We start from the raw sequence: 21,409 nt of genomic DNA, 5'->3' as shown, positions 1-21,409 counted from the left end.
AGCTGAGCTGCTGCTTTTGGGTCCTCTCCAGCCAGTGCAGAGGGACAAGGACTTCATCAGAAATAAAGGCCTAAAATATGTGAGATGAATCAAGGCCTATCCGGAGCTGTTTTGCTCAGCTGATGTCAAAGGAAGCTGAAGGCAGTTTGCTCTGATGAGTCCCTTATTGTGACCACCAGGCACTGGAGCAGTGAGGAGGAACCATGGAGGAGGTATCAGCAGTGACAGCACAAGCAGTCAAGAGGGAACAAAGGAGGAAGAATGAATTTTTCCCCTCTTTGTGGTGTGTTTGTGTCTGTATTATCCTGCAGCTAGAGCAAATTAGTCTTAGCTGCTCAGCAAATAGGGAACATCACATAGCAGTAAATCTGGAAGATGAATGTGAACAGAGGAGGATAGGCAAGAAGATCAGCTTAAAGATGATGTGCTGTTTGAGAAAAAAAGTTCATTTTTTTCATAGTCAGTTAGGAGGCACCTTTTCAGTGGGCAGTGACAGCATATAGGACAACAGCTACACTGCTTTGCACATCTGACCTCAGTAAATATAGCAGTAAGGATGCGTAGCTGCTGATGCTCACTGCTCTTCAGGTGACAAAATGGGGGCTTTACCCCAAATGTCCATAGGGCCCTGTTTTTGAAAGCTCAGTGTATACATGTTTGTAGCAGAAAGGAGTCATTTTTTGGTTTGTCACAGAGTTATCCCTTAATCCACATTGTATAAAGAAAAGTTCATAGTCCAGTGCTCTTATTAAGCATGCTTTCTCCCATTTCCTGTTTGGAGGGTTATAATTTACTTTCTGACCAAAAATTAAGAAATTTCTATTAAAACAATGTTCTTGAAGAAATAAATGCAGTGAACTGCCCCTCAAGAAACAAACAAAATCATGCAGGTGAAAAGAAAACCACCTTTGATTGAGAAACTGAAAATGTCTAATGCACATTCAGCTGCTTTTAATTCTTTACCATTCTTACTAGAGGCCACTTTTTAGCATATCTTTTTTATTTTCAGCTGTAGAACAATGAAAAAGACTTGGCTTTAGGTTTTTCTACTCTAAAGAAATCTGACTAACTCTTGCAATCAGCTTATGGCTTCAAAACAACCCAATTCTAATGTAATTTGCATGAGTCCTATATCACCCAAATGCTCCTGACAATTCATTGAACTTTGTCCTGCATTTTACCAGATTACTTATGAACCATATTGGGCACAGCAGAGCTGTTAATGAAACTGGAACAGTATAATTACAACATGCTCATCCTTGAAGATGCAGGCAGATGTGGGAAAGTGTACTCCATTTGTCTCACTGAAATACCATTGCAAATTACCTCTGCACTAACTACATTTAAATAGGAAATAAAGGGAAAAAAATCTTCCTCTATAATGACAAGACAAGAATATCCATAAAAAGGAAATAGAGATGACATACTTCTTTGCCTGTGACATACATTTTTTACATGGCTTAGGGGCTTTGCTTCCTGAGAGTTTACATCGTCAACTGTCAGGGCCCTTCCATGCATGATTTATGTATGCATAATAAAGACATTGTGGTTGAGGAACTGATCTGTGATTTCCAACAGCTTTGAAACTAACAGTAATAAAATATACAGCATATGAATAATATAGGGTTTAGTTAAAAAACAGTGAGTTATGAAAAATGGGAGGCATATTTATTTTCCGTTGCTTCATTTGCTCTTTTTTTTTTTTTTTTCCAGGCGAATTGAATGACAGCTGTTAAGGGAGGCAGGCCAAAATTTTCAAATCCAGGGCCCAGGCTATGCACAGTATTGCATGTGCCCCCTTGCTCCCCTTGCAGATTCCAGGCACTCAGCAAGAGAGCAATTGGTAGCACAAACCTGGCACAAGTCATCTCATATTAAATTTAGAAGAGGACAGACTGTGAAGCTCTTGGAGAATGCATTTAAATGCTCTTCCTAAAATTTCATGAGACTTCCCCTACTTTTACAGCATGGCTCATGTACTAGTAGCACTGACTACCAGTATTTTGCAACAATATCTAGCACTGGGATCACAGCGGGTGTGATGACACCATGCAATGAGGAGCTGTGCCACGATGGCTCTCAAGCCAGTGAGTCTTGCTGAAATACATCTCATCCAGCTCGTTAGTCCACATGCATTCCTGCCTTGCCCAGTCAAACGGGCCAGGTTATAGAGCTGGGTTTCTTGGTGTTGGTGTCAGGTGTTTGCAGCAAAGGACAAATGCATTGGACGAGGCCACATCTCTTCTGAAAATTTCACTATTCAGAGATTGGATGAAAGTGGGCTTTTTTTGTTTTACATGAGAAAATCAAGATACAGAGACTTGGTGATTTAGATAAGTTCATGCAGGAAAACTGCTAACCAGACTCTATTTCTTGTCCATCTCCATGAAATTGTCCATTTTCTATTGATAGAGCTTTGTTGGGTGTCTAGGGAAATTTTACTAGTGCTCTGTTGGAGTCATATTTGACAATTTGCCCTGTTCAGGTTAATGAAATGAAATGGAGGATTAGATTGTGCTTAATGACAACAAGAACATGGCAAAGGTGCAAAACCCTTCAGGAGTTTTCTCCAAATCTACATTAAAGTTCTCATTTGGCTCCGTAAGTAGGGAAAACGGACAGAGGTCTTACATAGCCTCAGAACCTATTTTAATTATCGCCTCCCTGGATAATTATTAACGGGGGAGGAGAAAACTGCATGGAAGTGCAAATGCTAATGGGTTCCCCCGAGAGCAGGAGCCCAGAACATCAAGAAATGTGCGACAGGCTGCTGGCATAGAGGGGGGGACGTGGCAGTCAAGATGCCGATGACATTCCTCAATGACTTCAAGACTAAATTGCAAATCTTTATAAAAGCAAAGTGGTCCATGCACAGAAGTATTCAAGTGGAAAGGAAATTGTGTGGCTAAAACATGGGCTTTTGACGTAGACAAATGCTGTCAGAGGGAATAAGGAAGGGGAAGTAGAGAGGGCATCTGAACGAGGTGGGAGCTGTGCCCCACTGGGCACTGCTCTTTAATGACAGTTCTCCAAGTGGTTTCTAGAGTGGAAGGAGGCTTTATGATTAAATGAAGAAGGGAAAACTTTGCATACTTGCACCATGACAAAGGGATGACAAAGCTTGTTAAAAAAATAAAAGCACAGGCACGTGTGGGATTCAACATTCATCAGTACCTTGAAAAAATCCTGAGGTGTTACCTCAGGTTTAGCACATCAGGTCTTTGTTAGACTATTAACTAAGGATATTATTCAAAACCATCCACCTCCCTGATCAGTGTTCCAGGTGCCAGATGAAAAGCACATATGAATAGAATGTTGGTGAGTGGGCACTGACTGAGTTAAAAATAATTTTTTTCTCCAGGGCCCTGAAACCTGTTCTGCTGTGCTTGGAGGGGATTTAGCACACAAGTGCTCGTTCACAAGATGGAGGCAGAGGAAGTGATTCTTCCGTTTTCTCAGGTGTTTTCCCCTGAGGTCCTCCCTCCAACAAAAAACAGTCTGTGGAAAAACCTTTGCATGAAGGTAGGGTCAGAATAAAATAACTTTATTTCTTCAGTAGCCAGTTTGCCCTGAAAGTAACCAAAAAAGGGATTTTATATTTGTTTCTCCTCCCAAATATTATATGCTGATTTCACAAGGCTGATTTTTTCAGCCTCTCCCAGCTTATCCCTGAATCTGAGAGCTGGCTGGAGGGAGTTCATCCCAGCTCAAACCCAGCCCATGAGCCTCCTACCAAGTGCTGGGGCTGGTCCCACCCTTGCCACACAGCCTGAATGATTCAGATTCCACCCCCCACAAACAAGCCTTTGGAGGTATCCAGAAAACACCATTATTTGTACATTAAGACTAGAGAGAAGACTTCCGCGGGTTGCCTAGAAGAAGACTAATAAAGGTCTTTTGCTCTTAGAGGCTTTATGAGCATGACAAAAACTGGCGTGCTGTTTTCTAGGACCTGCCTGCATATGGGTCATTTGAAGGCTGGCACAGGGAGTAATCAAGCTAACCACAGAACTGTCAGCTGAATCTTGGTTAATTAGTGGCCCAGAGTAAATTGGTCTGCACATATCACCATATTGCCTTGACCACATTGCTTTCAGGGCCCAAAGTTAATGTCTCAGCATGATGGAGACAAAACCCTGTCTTGCTCTGAAAGATGGATGGGGAAAAAATGGACTATAATTTCCATTTCTGCTGGAAGGCAGCAGGTGAGAACCTGTGGCTGAGAAGAGGGAGAGGGTGCTGGTGCTCAGGACTCATGGTCAGAATTGGACCATGCCATCATGGTCCCTCTCCCCAGATCACACAAGGCTAATTTAGGTAACACTGCCTCTCCTGTGCTGCTGTTCCACGTAACAAAGACATAATGCTACGGCTTTCTTCCCCTCTGTCTTTTGCAGCTGTCACCACCTGATGCCAATATTCCAACATTAGAAGTGTATTGAGCTAAAAAGCTCTGCTTGGATGATCATGCTTATCTCAGCTCAAAGGCTTTCAAAGCCCACCTTAGCCAAAATATGATACACACCATGAGCCCAATCATCCCCCTTACAGCCATCTACGAAGAGCTGTATTTTAAACCAAGCTTTTCCATTATCATTTTCTTCCATCCTTGTTTCAGCTCACTAAACATTAACCACTATGACCCACTGCATAAACCCAAACCATACTAAACAGATTAGGTTGATAGCCAAATCCTAACACCCTATTTGGGGAATGGCTATAATGCCTGGCTGTTTCTGTAGTTCAGTAGGTTGGGTATTTTTTGGGCAATGTTAAATCTTTTTACTTGACTGAAACATTAAACACCACAGTGCTAAGACAAAACAAATAGCCAGGAAAAATCCTTTGATTTAAGAACAGTACTAAAAAATAAGACAAACATAAACCCCAAACCCATCTGCATTGTATATCCAAAACTTGTAAAAGCGATCGACAAGATTTTATGAACTAGCTTATATATATGTGTGTGTGTTTACATTTTAGTCTCATGGATTGTATTTATGTTGGAACATAGGAAATGGCCTCTACCTTTAAATTTATATTGTGGCTCTACATAATCACATGCTTTCTCGCGGATAAAAACCCACTGCTGCTAGCAGAGCTGCCAGCAAGCTGTTGTAGAAAAGAACATTGCTGAATATCATGGTTTTATTTTTCAAAGGAAAAGGCAAGAGAAGGAAAAAAAAAGCCACATAGTATGATATCAGTTGACAAAAGAGTAAATGTCAGGTCAGGAAATTCAGATAAATCATCATTAACTAGGGGCATTCTGAGCAGTGACTCCAAAGAATCAGACCTGTGCTTGGGGCTACTGGAAGTTTTCATCAGTAATCCAGAATTAGATATAAAGTCACCACTGATAGAATTTGCAGCTGATGAAGATTGGTAGAGGTATAAATAACTGCAGGGACAGTGTAATCTAGATCACTGGTGAAGCTTGGCTTGTTCAGGCAAAACGTGTTTTACTACAGCCAACTGTGGTGCTTTCCATGTAGGAACACAGAATGCACATTTTTTTTCTTATCCTACAGTTATGAAACTTTATCTGTAGTGAAGGGGCAGCCTTCTGCACGTAAGGAACATGAGGAGTGTGTGTGCAGGAGGTCATGATGGGTGAGTAACCCAGCCTGAGCTTCATGCCGTGCTGAGACACACTGTTCCTGGTTGTTCCAGGACCTCTGAATGGAAAGAGGTGACAGATGTGAGTGGCAAGAGTGGCCTTGGTCTGAGGGGTAGGTTTTAGCCCCCCACCATCAGGAGTATCCAGAGAGCCTTGCTGTGTCTTGTGAAGGCTGTTGTCCCCCAGACAGAGCTGGGAAACAAGAAGGAAGGAGCTCATGCCACAGAAGCTATGCTTTTGTAGTAATACATATGAAAGTATTTTAATTAAAGTCTTGACTAAATGATACAGTCAGTGAAAAAGCAATGTGATATAAGTGTGACGTGATGAATTCCTAAATGGAGGACTATGAATGACATTGCTTACAAGGTACAGATGACACAATTTACAAAGTTGAAGTTCATGCTGTAGGTAATAGTAAGGAGCCCGGTCTGATCAGGATTGAGTTTTATCCAAGTGCCTGTGATACAGAGACCAATTTTTCAGCAAATATCTTGGAGCAGACAGGAACTTCTGTATGGCCATGAGTTCAGGGCAGGAGGTCTCCACTAAGAGCTGAACATTCATTTACATCTACCCTTGTCTAGACAAGGCAAGCTAACTTCTTATTAGTGGTCATGCTTATTTTACTCTTCCCACTTATGCAAGACCCTTATTCATCTGTTGCTTCTGACACATCCTGCTTCTGACTTCTTTACTTCTGTTCTTCAGTAGCCAGCTAAAACTACCCCAGGACATAATCTGCACCACTACAAAATAGTTACCTCTATGGCTGATAGCCCACAGATCAAAGGCACGTCTACACCTACATGTATTTCTCTATATGTATATGTGCTCTATGTGCATGTGCTCCATATACTACACATCAAGGCCTTTCATGTTGAAACTCATAAACCTTTCCTATATGCATATTCCCATTTCAATAGGATCTGATTGCAGCCCTGCACCTGTGTACAAAATCAGGGTGAGTGAAATCGTAGTGCTGCATCCCTGCTTGCTTGCTTTCAAGAACATAAAAAAACAAAACAAAACAAAACAAAACATAGAGAAATTGTAGCAAAGAGCCAGACAAGACTAGGGGAAATTCCTGAGAATGAAAGACTTTTCAAGCTCATCCTGCTTATTTGGGCAAGGAGAAGATGGAGAGGTAATTTGACTACTGCAGAAATATTTGTGCAGGGAGAACCTAGTTGGAAAAGGGCTCTTTAATCAGACAGAGGAAGGCATGAGAGGAACCAGTGTGATTTAGAATAAGATTAACTTTCTGCTGAGGAGGATTACAAGCCAGAACAAACTGCTAAAGAAAGCCATGGGTTCTCTGCTTCTCAGTTCCTGTAAATCACGGCTGGGTGTCTCTCTGGAAGACAATTTTCTCTGAATGTCAATTGCCAGGATCAATCCTGGGGATGACTGGGTGAAACTTAACAACCTGTGACATAGATGATCTAAGTGAAATGATTCTCTGGCCTTAAAATCACTGAATCATAGGGATGGTGGAGAGTAGAGCTTTATATAGCAATGGAAATATAAGTGGAGTAGATGCTGGAAGAGTGGAGGAATTAGACCCAGGCACCAAGAACAAGGAGTTCCATATCATTCGTTTTTCACACCTAAAGGACAGCTGGATGTTAAATAGATGTTCTGGGCCAGAAGTGTGGAGTAAAGTCTTTGTGCACAGCATAGAGGCAAATAAGCCTTATTGCTTTACTCTGCTCTTTTTATGGTGTCTCCTTTCCATGCCTTGAGCTCTTGGGGAGGAATATAGTCTGCCCAAAGTGGAATTACATTAAGCAGGGACAAGGTGCGGTGGTTCAAGAAGCTTCTGCAGGTGCCTTGAATTACTGGTGAGCTCAGCTTGCATCTTTCAGTGTTTTTGTCATGAGGATATGGTATTTCATGTTTGGAAGAAGCTACTTTACCATGACACCTCTCAATTAATGGTTTATTGCAAATATTGATGTTTTACGACATAGATCATAGAATCATTAATGTGAGAAAAGACCTCCAAGATCAGATGTTTTATTGCTGATTTTTCTGCTTGGCTGTTACTCATTTTCAGCAATGAATTCCAGCCTGATTATTTATGTGTTTACTTATTTTAAAGAGAGCTAACAAGTTTCACCAGAATTATGTGTCACAGGGAGGTATCATAGCTAATCCAAAGAAGTTAATTGCAAGAGCAGGAAACCTCAGCATGTGAATTGAGTTTTATAAAAAGAGATGCACAAACTGCAATATGTGCTCATCGTGACAGAGGTTTCTACACAGGTAAAGAACCACTGCAACCAGCAGTGTGCACAGGCAATGTTTTGCAAGGCTGTTTCCATCCCATGGAGACTGCAGAAAATGAACTCAATGGGCTGATAGTTGGAGCTATAAGATGCTAATAAGTAGCCTTTGTTGGTAAACAACAAAAATACTTTTGAGGAAGCACAGACAAACAATTCTGTTTTAGGAAACTGAGGCACAAAACAAGGTGATTTGCTATTCCTGAGGTTTCTTAGTAGACTAGTATAAAAGTCACAAGAAAACAGAAAGGTTTATCAAGGCAAACTTTTCATAGAACAAATTAAGTCCCCATGCAATGCCTGTAAGAAAAGGTCTTTTTTGTCCCAAAGCCTTCCCAAAGCAGGGGAAATACAACCTTCTCTGCAGCTGTCTGGGTGGAACACATGCCCTTGAAATGGATGGTGCAGTCACTAAACACAAAATGCTTCACACTCACATCTCCTCCTCTTTAACATATATGATAAGGTCTTTTTGATCCCAGATTTTGTTCTGGAAACTTAATTTTGAGATGTGATCCATCTACATTATCAGGAATCAGGAAGGATAGATCTCTTGCCAATCTACTATGTAACTTTTTCAGGGAATGTATCTTTTGTTAGGTTGAATATTGACAAATCTTATTCTTTTGGTGTTAGATTTCTGATCTGAGAGCTAGTGCTTCTTTATTGCTCATGCTTATTTCTCACCAGGACAATTTTCCTACCTCCTTGGTTATGTGAGGGTTAATGTGTAAGTGCATGGTGGAGGTGCTGCCCAACTGAAGTCCTATCCTCAATGCTAAAGTACCTCCCTCACTTGGAACTACTCTGTACATCAGGGCTAGGAAGGGAGAAGAGAAAACAGAAGAGATCTCTAGTTTCCTAAATTTTCTGTTACAAAGTACAGAAAGTATTTCTCAAGTACAAAAATTTCCAGTGAGATAAAATACTGGTGACTTTTTTTTTTTTTTTTTTTTTTGAGAATATTTGATCTTTCTCCTTGCAAGATGAAAGTCAAATGAAGTGCAGGGCAGAATTTCCTTGCCCATGCATCATCAGATGTTCAGTTCCCAGGAACATCTCTGCCTCCAGAACCTGCTGCTCAGAGCCTAAATGTGGAGGCCAAACCCTGCTACAACTCCAGCACATCTTCCAGCTCTTCCTGGACATGGAGTATCGTGTAACCCAAAACTTACATCCTTGCAGCATGATTCCCCTGTCAGCACTCTCTCACACACTAAAAAGCCCTGGAATGACTAGCTATGACAGCACCACCTCCTAAAGCATGTCGTGGGATCATGTTTCTTGACTCCACGCTGCATGTTCCCCACTCCTACAAGTGAGCGTTCATACAGGCTTGCCAAAGCAGCAGCAGAAGTCTCCAGTACTGCACTTCTGACATTGGCCAATGCTAGATATCCTCCAGATGGTAAAAAACAATCTTTACAGACCTTGGAGGCACTGATGTGGTACCGTACTAGCTGACAGCAGCTGTTGATTACCTAAATCTTGTAATTTTTATTTTTGTTAATGCACACCAGCTGCAGAGCTTACTGTCACATGACAAACCCAATTGTCTAATCTCTGCGTTTTCCCCTGAATCAGGAACTTTTCTCAATACCCATCTATGGTGCTACAAATTAATTATATCTGGCATTAGGATATTTGCTTTGTTCTATTAAGATACATGCACAGAAGCTCCCAGAGGACTACATAAGGTGTAGATGAACAACTTCATCTAGAAATATCATTCTGGTATATGTATTTGTGAGAAGTCATTTATTTATTCAGTTAAATCAAGAAATATAATCATCTGTCTTAATTTTTACCTTTGGAAGCAGTATAATATATGCCAAATCAAACAAGTAACTCATCCATCTTTAATAGCTTTCTTTGTGCCATGTAACTGCACAACAGCTGCTTTGTCAAATGACCAAGAAATTAGTTTAGCAAAACAGTGGTTTTCATCAGCATATGACCTTAACATAACATTTACATTTCAGGAAATGCTGTTCCAGTCAGAACAGAACTGCAGGGCAAACTCACATCTCTAGATACTCATGGAGGCATCCGACAAAGAAGCTGATAAATGCACCAGATTAGTACAGTATTATTTTCCATAAATCTGGGACATGCTCAGCAATGTCAAACTTGTTCCTGTGTCTTTAAATGAATAAATAAACCCAGGCTTGCTCTGAAGCTCAGAAGTGAGGTGGAATTCATTTAACTCATTACCATTTAAATGATAGATGGACAAAGTAAACTCTTCTTTTCAGGCAGGGAATGGACCATGTAGAGACTCGTACACTGGTATAACATAGACGCGGTCTCTCAGCTTTAGATGATTGGATTCAGATGTTTCCAAGAAAATTATTTGCTCCAAAAGGACTCTTTGGTTACTAACAGGTATAGCAATCATATTTGAAATGTTTTTACTCACAGTCAGGTTCCTACAGCTTCAGTCACATAGGATTTACTGGAGGGTTTATCCTTGGGCTGCTCTGTTGAGTGCAGAGAATTCAGGTGGGTGTTTTCAGATGGTTAGGCTGCCAAGACATACAAAGTAAAAAACAACATGTTTAGAGGAGAAATATTTTTCTTTTGCCATTTTGGCTATAATTTATTTCCGGCATTTGCAGAAAATCATTATTTGCCTCTCCTAAATCCCAGAGAAATTTAAACAGGAGAACGGGAGTAAGTGGGTTTTGGTTTGTTTGTTTATTTTGTGAGAAGAGGAGGTACATCCATAGCTGAGAACAAGAAGGTTAGATCTTCACACCTAACCCAGGCTGAGTGAGAAAATAGCATTTTGGTATTCTGTAAGTTAATTTAAGGAATTAATAAATTCTTAATTTAATTCTTGATTCTGTTTTAATAACTATATGAGAGTGGGGGGATGACCCCAAAACACAAGAGAGATTTAACATAGTTGACATTTATGCTGCATAACCACAAATGACTTGCTTGATTTCTGGTTTTCTTGTAACCTTGAAGCTTGATCTAAGCTCACCAAAAGTTTCCTGTGCACCCACAGGTCTCTTCTCAGCAGTTTCCAGGGAGCTAACAGGGATTTACTGCTTTGAGTCAGAGAGATGGACAACCTCTGTGTGTATGTGGCTGTGACAGTATTTTGATCCCCATGTCAGACACAAATGGTGGCACAGGGAGCAGGATGGGGGTAGATTTGAGAATAGGTCACACGTCTCATAACGTTTCTTTATAATAACCTTTCTTTGTAACAGAAGAACTCTTTAAGACACTGTCTCATAGGAGTGTATTCTCAATCCAGCCAGAGTCTGTGACAAACTGCATCACCCTAAGACTCTGCCAGACCCTAGGACAAAATCTTCCTCTTCTTCACCTCTGACCCCCGATGTGCCTGGTCCTGGCTCTTTCTGCAGACCTCCTTGCTGGGTTTTGCATACATCCCTGCAGCTGCTTTTGCAAACCATGAATTACATTTCTCCACTGTCAACAATTGCAGTCGTTCCCATGGAAGACTCCTTGCTCTGGGCTTGAACCTCATCCACGGTGCTGTTGCCTGGGTGCCCACCTCTTGCCTGCTGTTGAGCTGCTTTCCATCCCCCTGCCTCCCCAGAGTCAGGCAGGCATGCTGCACCTCACCTGCTGCAAGCCGTTTTATTTTTGTTGGCTTGGGAAAAGTTGTTGGTTGGTCTTGTCTTATTTTTCAATATTTCACATGAAAGAGAGGAAAAGAAGCTGAGTTGCAGAGCCTAACTTCTTCAGGTCAACAGCTACCAACATTGTGCCTTCCAGCACCTGGTGCTGGAGGGTGATTTGGTAAAGTCCTCCCTCACCTGCCTCCCTGTAGGTTATCCTCCTAGTTTCAGTGAGACTATTCAAAGCATTTACATCCCTCAGCTGTAAGTGGGGGTGGCAGATAGAAACCAAATGAAATAGAGAGGTCTTTTCTTTTTGTCATGTCACCTGCAGAAGTGAATTTTTGTTGATGTTGACAGTTCTTCCAGACACAATATATACTTTCTTTACATATATTAATTCAAAATAAAACAAACAAACAAAAAAAACATAAAACAAACAAACAAAAAACCACAACCAAACCAAACCAAAACAAAAAAAACCACCACCAAGAAAAAACCTGTTCAGATTCTAAGGAATAAACAAATGGTTTTCCAGAGAGCTGAAATTTCAGGTTTATTCCCTCATACTTACCAGAGACCACACTGAGGCTAGGATTACTCCAAGCAGCATGCAGAAAGAGTAATTGAATAGCATATTACAAGCTGAGGTCTGGCAATGCTTTTCAAATTAATTTGAGTGGACAGCACCAGTTTTTGTGGCCAACAGACCAGCATTTCATCACCATTTCTATCCCCGGAACACACCCACAAGTAGACCAAATGGAGGCAGCCTCCAGAAAAAAAATCAAAACTTACATCCTGGGCCCGAAATAAAAGGCCTAAACTGCTTTTCTGCCCTGTGTTCTCTGTGTAAACCCATAGTTAAACTCCAAATATGGGTTTGGAGCTTAATAATTGGAAAGACCTTCCTAGAGCAGTGCAGTTTTGAGGGCAGCCATCAATTCCCAGCCATAGCAGATGGTGTGCTGGTGGGTGAACATCATTTGGGCAGCCCTAAATTTTGAGAGCCTCTGGCTCTCAACAAGGTCCCTGTTCCGGAAGTGGCAAACTGATTCACCAGCCTAGGGGACTTATGAGTAAAATTCTGGCTGGACAGAGGCAAACAGAGCAGGGACCCCAGGGCAATGCAGTTATTCTACAGAGGGTACCATACACGTGCTCAGCCTCATGCCAGTCCCAGAGCAGGTTATCTCATGCTTTCCTCTATCGGCTATGTACAGAGTTACCACAGAGAGGGTGGTATGACAGAAGTGTGCACTGTTGCTTAGTTCATGGCGATGTGTTCATCTGCCCTTGTCTACTGTAACTTTGGGGTTTGATGAAGGTAGATAAACTTACAGGGAATTTGCCTCATTTATTGTAAAAAATGCCTTCTAATTTATGGCTCTAGAAACTCTTCTGATGCACATCTTCTTTCATATGGGTGATGAAGATGCTATATCCCAGATTGCTTGGATTTTCTTCTGGTGGTCCAGGGAAGCACCCCTTGGCTTCCTCATTCTGGTGGGACAAGGGTGGAAAGGTCTTGTGAAAGAATCAGAGCTGCTCTGGAAATGCCTGAGACCTGATAAACACGGAGTCTTGCAAAGCCATTTTTAGACCTCTGCTTTTTAAATATAGCCCTTGCCACCAGCACCTGCTCTACCAATAACGTGTCATCTGCGAGATGTCACTCGCTGACATTGAGTGTCACGTACAGAAGCAGGCCAAGCATTTGCCAAGCAGAGCCTGTTCTCCAGAGGGAGGAATGTAGCTGCAGATTATATGACCTGGATAACATTTGACAGCATTATGCCTCCATACATGTCTGCTCAGCACCTTATGCATTGAAGCTCCCGCAGTCTGGAGCCACAGGATGTTACTGTAACCCAAGTAATATTTATGTTGGCAACTGAGATATAGATGATGGGTGAAGAAAGAGAAAAAAGCAGTATTGCTGATGAATGAATTTGTGTATTACGGTTTTTATAGCATCAAACAGCTTAATATCAATAGACTGTACTGACCTAAACACACGACAGAGAGATTTTGTCTCAGGACCTCTAATTTTTTCCTTTCCATAGAGATTTTTGACTGTCGGAGCTCATACTTATTTTTATGCATTTTTGTAGCTCACCTTTTCTCTCTTTTGCACGAGAACTGCACCTCAGTGAGTGGTGGAAGGAGCGAAGAAGGGGCAGAATCACAGTGCCCGTACCTTGCAGGACACACAATGGGGCTGGAGTGACAACTGCCTATGTCGTCAACCCACTACTTCTTTCATTTTCCTAGCAGAGTCAGAACGGGACCTGGACCTCACCATTTGGGATTGCCTAGGGCAGGCTTGAAATTTTGGCTGGGTTTTGACCATCACCTGCCCCAGCTCTGCTGAGACATGCCAGGCATGCTGCTCAGGCTCGGCGTGGGAATCCCAGCATGTGTCCAGAAATTCCTGCACTGAGCTCGTGGGCTCCTGTGCTGTGGTCATAGTGGGTGCTCACTGACATTAAACCCTGTGCATAGCACTGAGGTGTGGGGAGTGCAATGCATCTGAAGTCTCAGTTGCTGAAAGCACTGCCTGGCCGTAACACCACCGCTTGCCCCAGTCAGGTACTTGCTGGACATCGGGATATTAAGGGCACAGCTTTCCGCAGCCTGCTTTCAGAAGGTGCAGCTGGGGTTCGCACTGGTTTTCAAAACACCTCAGCTCAGCTACTGAGCTGTGGCCATGCAGTCTCCTTTCTCTTTTTTGCTCTCCTCCATCTCCTTTTCAAGCACCTGCAGTGGCTTTCAGCAAGCATTCACACTCTCTCTCTCTCTCCTTCTCTCTCTCTCTCTCTCTCTCGCCGCATATATGTTAAAATTGTTATTTCCCAGCAGATGTATCACATGAAGGTATTAAATTCCCACCCTTCCCACCTCGCTCTCAGAACATTGACTCTGCTTTCACAGAAACACCAGTTTTATTATAACAGAGCTGAGCATTTAAGCTTCATTCTAAGATTCATCTGTCTTAAAACAGAAGATGTTAAAAATATTGGTGATGGGAAGCAGTGAGTGTAACCTCCAAATCTCCCCTGTTCGGATCAGATGTAGCTTTCCTGCTGTAATCATTCCTCTCTTCCCCCTTCTCCCCTCCCCTCTCTCTCTTTTTGGAGATGTGTTTCTCTCTGACTGTGATTCTGCAGTGGCAGAAAGGGGTCAATCTATCTGTAAAAGATGGACTCAGCCAAGCTTTTCTAGCTCTTTCCTGCTGATGGCAATTATCCGGAGGTTGGCAGCGGTCCCAGAAACCTGCAGTTCCTGCAGTCCTGCTGCTGTGGGCCTGCTCCACAAAGCCAGCATCCTAAGAGGATCACTTGGTGTGATGCCCAGGAAATGACAAACAGAAAAGGTCACACGTACTCCAAAAAGATATACTGCTCGGCAAATTTAATTGACATTGTGCAGCTTTTCAAAATGTCCCTGCAGACATTCCAGCATTTAACAGATGCAAGCAAAGAACAGCAAAATAACAGGGCTTTATAAAAAGGGCAGAAAAAATACGTTCTGTCCCCCCAAAAGAATTTTTTCATACCCTGGTAATATCCTTTCACATGGTCTATTGGATCAGGATAATTTTTTTGTTACCCCTGGTCTGGCAAGTGAAACCTGCTGGCCCATCCCCCAGCCTCCCTCCCTTCCCTCACACACACACTGCTGCTTTTTAAATCATTGAGCTTTCATTACACAGGGTAGCTGTCCTTGTTGTTTTCCTTGCATGTTTGTCTGTTAAAATATTGTACGACAAACCAGCTCCCCGTCAAGCCCAGTGCTCTCCAGAGGCTTTGGCATTGTGTCCTGTGTTATCTAGCCAGAGGGAAAAATGCTGCCTGCATCAATGGGTGCTTTCTTTAAAGAAAAGAAATAAGAAATCTGTGGAAATTTAAGAAGGTGTCCGATATCTAGCACTGTTAGCAAGAGGTGATGGGAAAGCAGTGAGTGGCCACAGTGAATCTAGGAAGAAGGCAGGTGGTCCCATTTCAGCAGGGAATGTACTCTGCAAGGGCTCAGCTCCTCAGCTGTTTCACTCAGCATCCTTCTGCTAAGAACAAATTCAAAATCAATTTGTTTTTGTGGTTTTGCCTTTAGTTTCTTCCAATTAAATAAAAAAAAAATGGTGGCAAAACAGTATAGAATGAATACTGAAGATACTGAAGTACTGAGCAGGCATTGACATGAGATCTGAATACCTGGCCCATGTACATACATGCAATTTGTGATGAAAGCCACCACCTTCCCTATGCAGCTGGGACCATGCATTCGCCTTGATTTAGATGGCTGGGAGAGCAAAGAAGCAAGGTTTGAGTCTATGGGGAGCTTTGAATCTTCATGTCATGAGTCCCAGTGTGTCAGCTGGACTGCTATAGGGAGAAGTGATTAATGTTCCGGAAGCTTTCATGGGCTGCTATCTACAGAAACTGTCCACTTGGATAGATGGTATAAAAAGTTCAGTGCATCAGATTAAATACTTCAGGACTCTATAAACAAACAAAAAGGTCCATGCTGGGGGCTTCGTTGGTTACTCTGTTTTAGAAGAAATAAGTACACTAACCAGAGCGTGAGCACATACATGGATAGCATCTGTAAAAACTGGTTACTTATTTGCCTGATTATAGCCGGAGGTTAGTCAAGAAATTCTGTGATTACAATTTCAGCAAAGAGTTGGTGGAACAAATTGTTTTGGCTGAAGGATGGCACAACCAGGGAGTTTACAGGGCACAACAGCAACCTTGTAGAAAACAATGATAATGGAACCGAAAGTCACTTTGCCTCAAAATGCTGAATTTGAAACAAGAGGGCGTGAATAATACAACCTACAACTGGAGGTTCAAAGTACTCTGAAAAACACCTAGCCCTACCAGCCATAAAAGTTGGGGAAACATGATTTTACTTTCTTTTTTTTTTTTTTTAGAAGGCAATGCATTGTTATGGTAATTGTTGGGATCATAATCTAAGACTGTCTGTCCACCTCTGTACCTAAAGTACAAGCTGTACACAAATAGGAGGGACTGGGTAGTGCGAGGTACATTTCAAGGCAATTTTCTCAATTTCAGTAATTGCTACAAAGAAAGATCCTTTTGAAAGTGCAACATGACATTGGACTTCAGCAAGGAGGCATCCACTTTCTGAATGAAAACTGAACCTCATTTTTTAAAGACAGGTGGTACCTTTTAGCTGAAACACAGACAAAGGGCAAAGTTTCAGGAGTTGGTTCTGCCTGTTTCTGAATGAGTTTTGTCCATCCTTTATCCTGCTTTGTGTCAGGGCAAAAGTTCAAAGGCAACAGTGATAAAACCCACGTCAGTGCTGACACCACCAAGTGTGGGAGAAGCATCAGTCCTTTTGAAATGTCCTTCAGAACTAGTTCAGCATCATAATAGGTTTCACTGCTATGATGAAACTCAGCTCTGGCAAAGTTTCACTTGGTTCAAAATGTTCTGACTGTCAAGAAATGTGTGAACAAACACACTTTAATTTACATGCTGTTATAAAATGATTTTGACTTCCTCACGGACAAGACAACTCTAGTTTAAGAGCCTGCTGTCAGAAATAGTTAACTTTCCAACAGAAACATTTCCAAGAAAAGGTTTTTGCTCTTGACAAAGTCACTGTGTAGTAAGTGACTCATAACTGTGTAATATTAATGGCTGGTTTCATAACTCACTCTGCTGTTACACTGGACTTCACAGAAGCAACACGATAAAACTCAGAAGTTGATCTTCTCTGTACTGCGGACTTCTGTCAACACAATTACATTGGTCAGGAGAGGCAAGAGGTGAGATCTCTGGCTGAGGAACAGCATCAGGAAAAACCTGATTGTAGAAAAAGTCAAAGAAGCCAGAACTGAACTTTCACCATATCACTGCTTTCGTTTCAGGATGGAGGGGGCAGAGGAGAAAGGTTACATTTTTTCCCCAAATATCCTAACCTTTGGGTTTTGTTTTCTGGGGGGAAAATCTCTAAAGCATCTTAAGATTTTAAACACAAAATGTTTTCTGAATTAAGGCTTGATTTAGTTCTTCTGCCTCCAAAAGCAAAAGCTCCAGTCCTTTAGACCACAGGAAACTTTCCAGCTGTGGAAATATTAAAGCTTTTACTGTATGCAATTGAGCTGTTCTGATTCCATCTGCTAAAATGGTAAATTTTCACATATGCTTGTTTTGACTGATACCCAATCCTGAGTACTTTGTAAGGCAGTTGCACATGCAGGCCTGGTAAAAAATATTCAGCTTTGCCAGCTCAGGAAAATGATTGGTTTGTTAGCAGAAAGTGACAGGTTGGGCCTTCGTGACTTAAGTGGAGAAGAAAAACATTCATAAACCACTCTTGTTTTGTCGGCAAAAATATTTTTAAAAACAAAGAGATACTATGACTTTTCTGGCCATTATGGGAAACTAGTTGAAAAAGCTAAAAGAAAGAATATACATCCTGATGAAATTCTTTTAATTTAAGGATTGCCAATATTGTACAAATCAGTGCTGGGTTGATTTTATTAATCTTGTTGTTAGGTCTTCCTATTTTCATCTCATGTTTCTAATAAGTGCTTGGACATTTTAGCAGATGAAAACTTCAGAAAACACAGAAATTCTTCCTTTGGGGCCACTCCTTTCTTCTCATGGAACATGTAGAACTAGAACAACAAAAATTTCTAAGAATAAATCCCTGTGGTGTATTAGTGTGAAATATTGTCAGTGGCAACTCAAAGATTGCGTAGTCTCGGGAGAAAGGAGAGAACACAATTTAAAGTTTCTTATTTTAATTGCAAAATTGTATCATTCTTTAGTTCAATCTTTGGCTAGGAAAAAAGAAAAAACATAAACTGAATTATAGCCAAGTATGATGGATGCTTCTTACTATCACACAACTGCTTAGGAGGGAACCATGGAATCTTGCAGTAATTTCTGCTGGAAGGGACCTCTGGAGGTCACCAAGTCCAACCCTGCCCTCAGACCAGAAAGTACTGAATAATCCTATTTCCAATCAAAACTGTGGGGAAATAAGGGCAGGCAGAAGGTCAGGATTTGATTTCCAGACAGCCTGCCCACCCATGAATTTTATTCTCCCAGTTTTCAAGGCACACTGAACAGCTTCCAGGGAGAACCAGCAACATCAGCAAAGTCCTTAGCAGATTTCACAGGACTCCAGATTTTCTATGTTTTTGACATAACAGTTTTGTAAGGGGTTAGGGTATTTTTTCTCTATTTTGTTTTACTTTATATTGAAATACTTTTGAAAGATCTGGTCAGTATCCTCTTTTCATGTTTCTGAGAGCAGAGAAATAAGTCCAGGTGCTAGCATTGTATACAAAATGATGAGAGTAGCTTTTTAGGTGACAGGTTTATATTGCATCCCTAGAAAAGGGAAAACTTGGATCTACCTGTTCCTTTTAATGTATAACTTGCTGCCCTTGATCAAGAAGTGATTTGTCCTCAGTCATCACATGCTCAGCTCACCTATTTAAAATATGGTTGCTGTCTCATTAAAGACAAGAAAGGTCAGGATTTGGGTTTTATGTTTTGCTTGAAAGACTTGGACATTCCAGCCTGCACAGAGCGTTCTAAAATAATTCTGGGATTTCTGTCAGTTTTGATTTATAACAACATATGTCAGATTTAATTACACCATCACCCCATCCATTCATCACCCATGTTGCTCTCCACGACGCTCTTCACCAAATCTCCAGCGGATGTAATGACCTGAACTTGTTTCAGCAGTGCCAACAGGATTACATATCCCCATACCATTATGCATTGCAGATTAGTGACTCCGCTAGGACTGGGAGGTATGGTCAGACAGCAGAAAGGTGCATAAAGCAGAGAAGCAGAGATGCTGGGGTTGCCCTTGCCCAAGCTTGCTCCATAACACACACCACTGTTAACAACCTCTGCTGAGGGGACCTGAAGCAGATCTGTACTGAGGATGCATACTTTATATGTAAATCTAACTCATCCTTAGCACTTTTGAGTGGTGCTGTGTGGGTGAAGAAAGCTCACTGAGTACTGGCTCTAAGATCCTTGAACCATGAAGCATTATGGTGTAAACAATTCCTGGACTCCTAAACTTGTTTTTGTGCAAACAAAACAAAACAATATAACAAAACAAAACAACTCAAACCCTGAACTCTTTCTGTTTCTGTCTCTTAATTATCAGGAAGTGTGTTTTAATCAATGCCAAGGCACAGCTCTCTGATCAAAGGTGGAGGAGACACAGGTGTAATTATAGAATTACTCTGTTGCACCAGATCAGTGCTTGCTGGATAAGTCAGACTTCAAATCTGAGCTCTTTCATCTGATGCTTTAAATTCACAGTCAAAATACAATGTTGACGTTTATTTTTTGTTTTACTTAGTTTGGTTTGATCTCTCCTCAGCTTTAAATTTCCTTACAGTAATAAATCCAAATAACTGTCAGGCTATCATGGCAGCAGGTTCATCACTGAACAGAGACTGAAGATCAAATACAGAATTTAATTAGCATTGGACAATGTTTGTGGGAGGGCAAAATCTTCCTAAAATCAATCTTTATTTTACCTCTGAAACATTTAATTCTCTTGAAAGGAAGTTTGATTTTGAAGCTAAAGACTTGAATTTGGGCTCTAAAGAGGTTAATCCTAAGTAACATTTTGGACCTTGGGCAAATTTTAGGTAGCTTAATCCTAGATAGGAATTATGCTGCATCGCAAAATTGGAATAGCTAAGGTTGGAAGGGGATGTCTGAGGGGCACCTGGTCTAAGCCACTGCTCTGAGCAAGTCCAGCTTCAAAGTTAGGTCTAGTTGTTCAGAGCCTTGTTCAGCTGAATTCTGAAAATCTCTGAGGCTGGATATCTGCACAACCTGCTTCCATGTATAACCACTCTCTGAGTGAAAATTTGTCTTCATATCCACTGGAAATTTCCTTTGCATCTGTTGAGCCACTCTGAGAAGAGTCAAGGTTTGTCATCCCTATAAGCCCTCTTTGGTAGCTGGAGATAGCAATTAATTCCTACTTGAGTTTTTCCTTGGCTTAGCACTTCTGTTTGAATCTCTGCATGCAAACAAAATCCCCAGAAACAGGGGGAAGAAGTTAGGCACTTTAGGCATGCATTTTTGTTGTGTTGTTATTGTTGTTGTTTATTTGTTTGTTTATTTTTCTAGTGTTAAAATGCCATTGGGCAATACCTGGAAATAACCAAAGTTCCTCTTTTGAAACGACTGAATTCTTCATTCTTTTATGCGAATTGAAACAAGGACAGAGATCTCTGTACCTGTGTCCACCCTTAGAGCTATGATACCAAATAGGTAGCATAGGAAAATGTGAAATTCTTGTTTCTTGTACAGAGAGAGTTGAACTCATGTCTTTCTCTTCCTACTTGTCAGAAATAAATTAAATGTAGTTTGCAAGGGTAATCACCAATTACACACACAGATGTGTGACTCTATGACCTTACGACTTTGTAGCTGACCAGAAAGATTTGGTCCATCCCATCAAACCTTTCATTATTAAAGAGGTTCAGCATCTAGTTCTGAGGACCATATGAAGCTGAAAAGCAAGAATAAGTCATGAACTATGTACATTTATGTAAAACAAACAGAAAAAAAGAAAACCTGAATAAATGGGAAGGTAAGAAATGTAAAACCAAGAAAAGGCTGAAATTCTGGCACTGGGCTATAGAGCTCCTCACCACAAGATGTCATTGGGGCCAAGAAATTAGTAAGATTTGCACAAATAACAGGAATATCCAGAAGGATCACAGATAATGCTAACAAAACCTTTATGAAAGGGATGTAAGACTTCACGTTTCAGCGTTTAAATCAATCTGTAACTGTTACGATTTAGGATGAAACATTCTCTGAGAACAGATTACCAAACATCTGCCTTCTGCAGGCTTAGCACACATT

The 21,409-nt window shown here is 41.2% G+C and overlaps 1 protein-coding gene across 1 annotated transcript in view; it reads right to left on the bottom strand.

The window, feature by feature from the left end:
- The window catches only part of LOC310889562 (urea transporter 2-like), a 321,801-nt gene that overhangs the window by 129,707 nt on the left and 170,685 nt on the right, over positions 1-21,409 (bottom strand). Inside the window, exon 3 of the mRNA XM_083817147.1 lies at positions 10,328-10,433. The gene's annotated coding sequence lies outside the window, so the exon portion shown is untranslated. The remainder of the gene's footprint in view (positions 1-10,327; positions 10,434-21,409) is intronic.

Source organism: Anser anser (genome assembly GCF_964211835.1).
Source record: "Anser anser genome assembly, chromosome: Z".
NCBI lineage: Eukaryota > Metazoa > Chordata > Aves > Anseriformes > Anatidae > Anser > Anser anser.
Note: the sequence above shows the minus strand (reverse complement) of the source record. Positions and strands in the feature narration are given on the sequence as shown.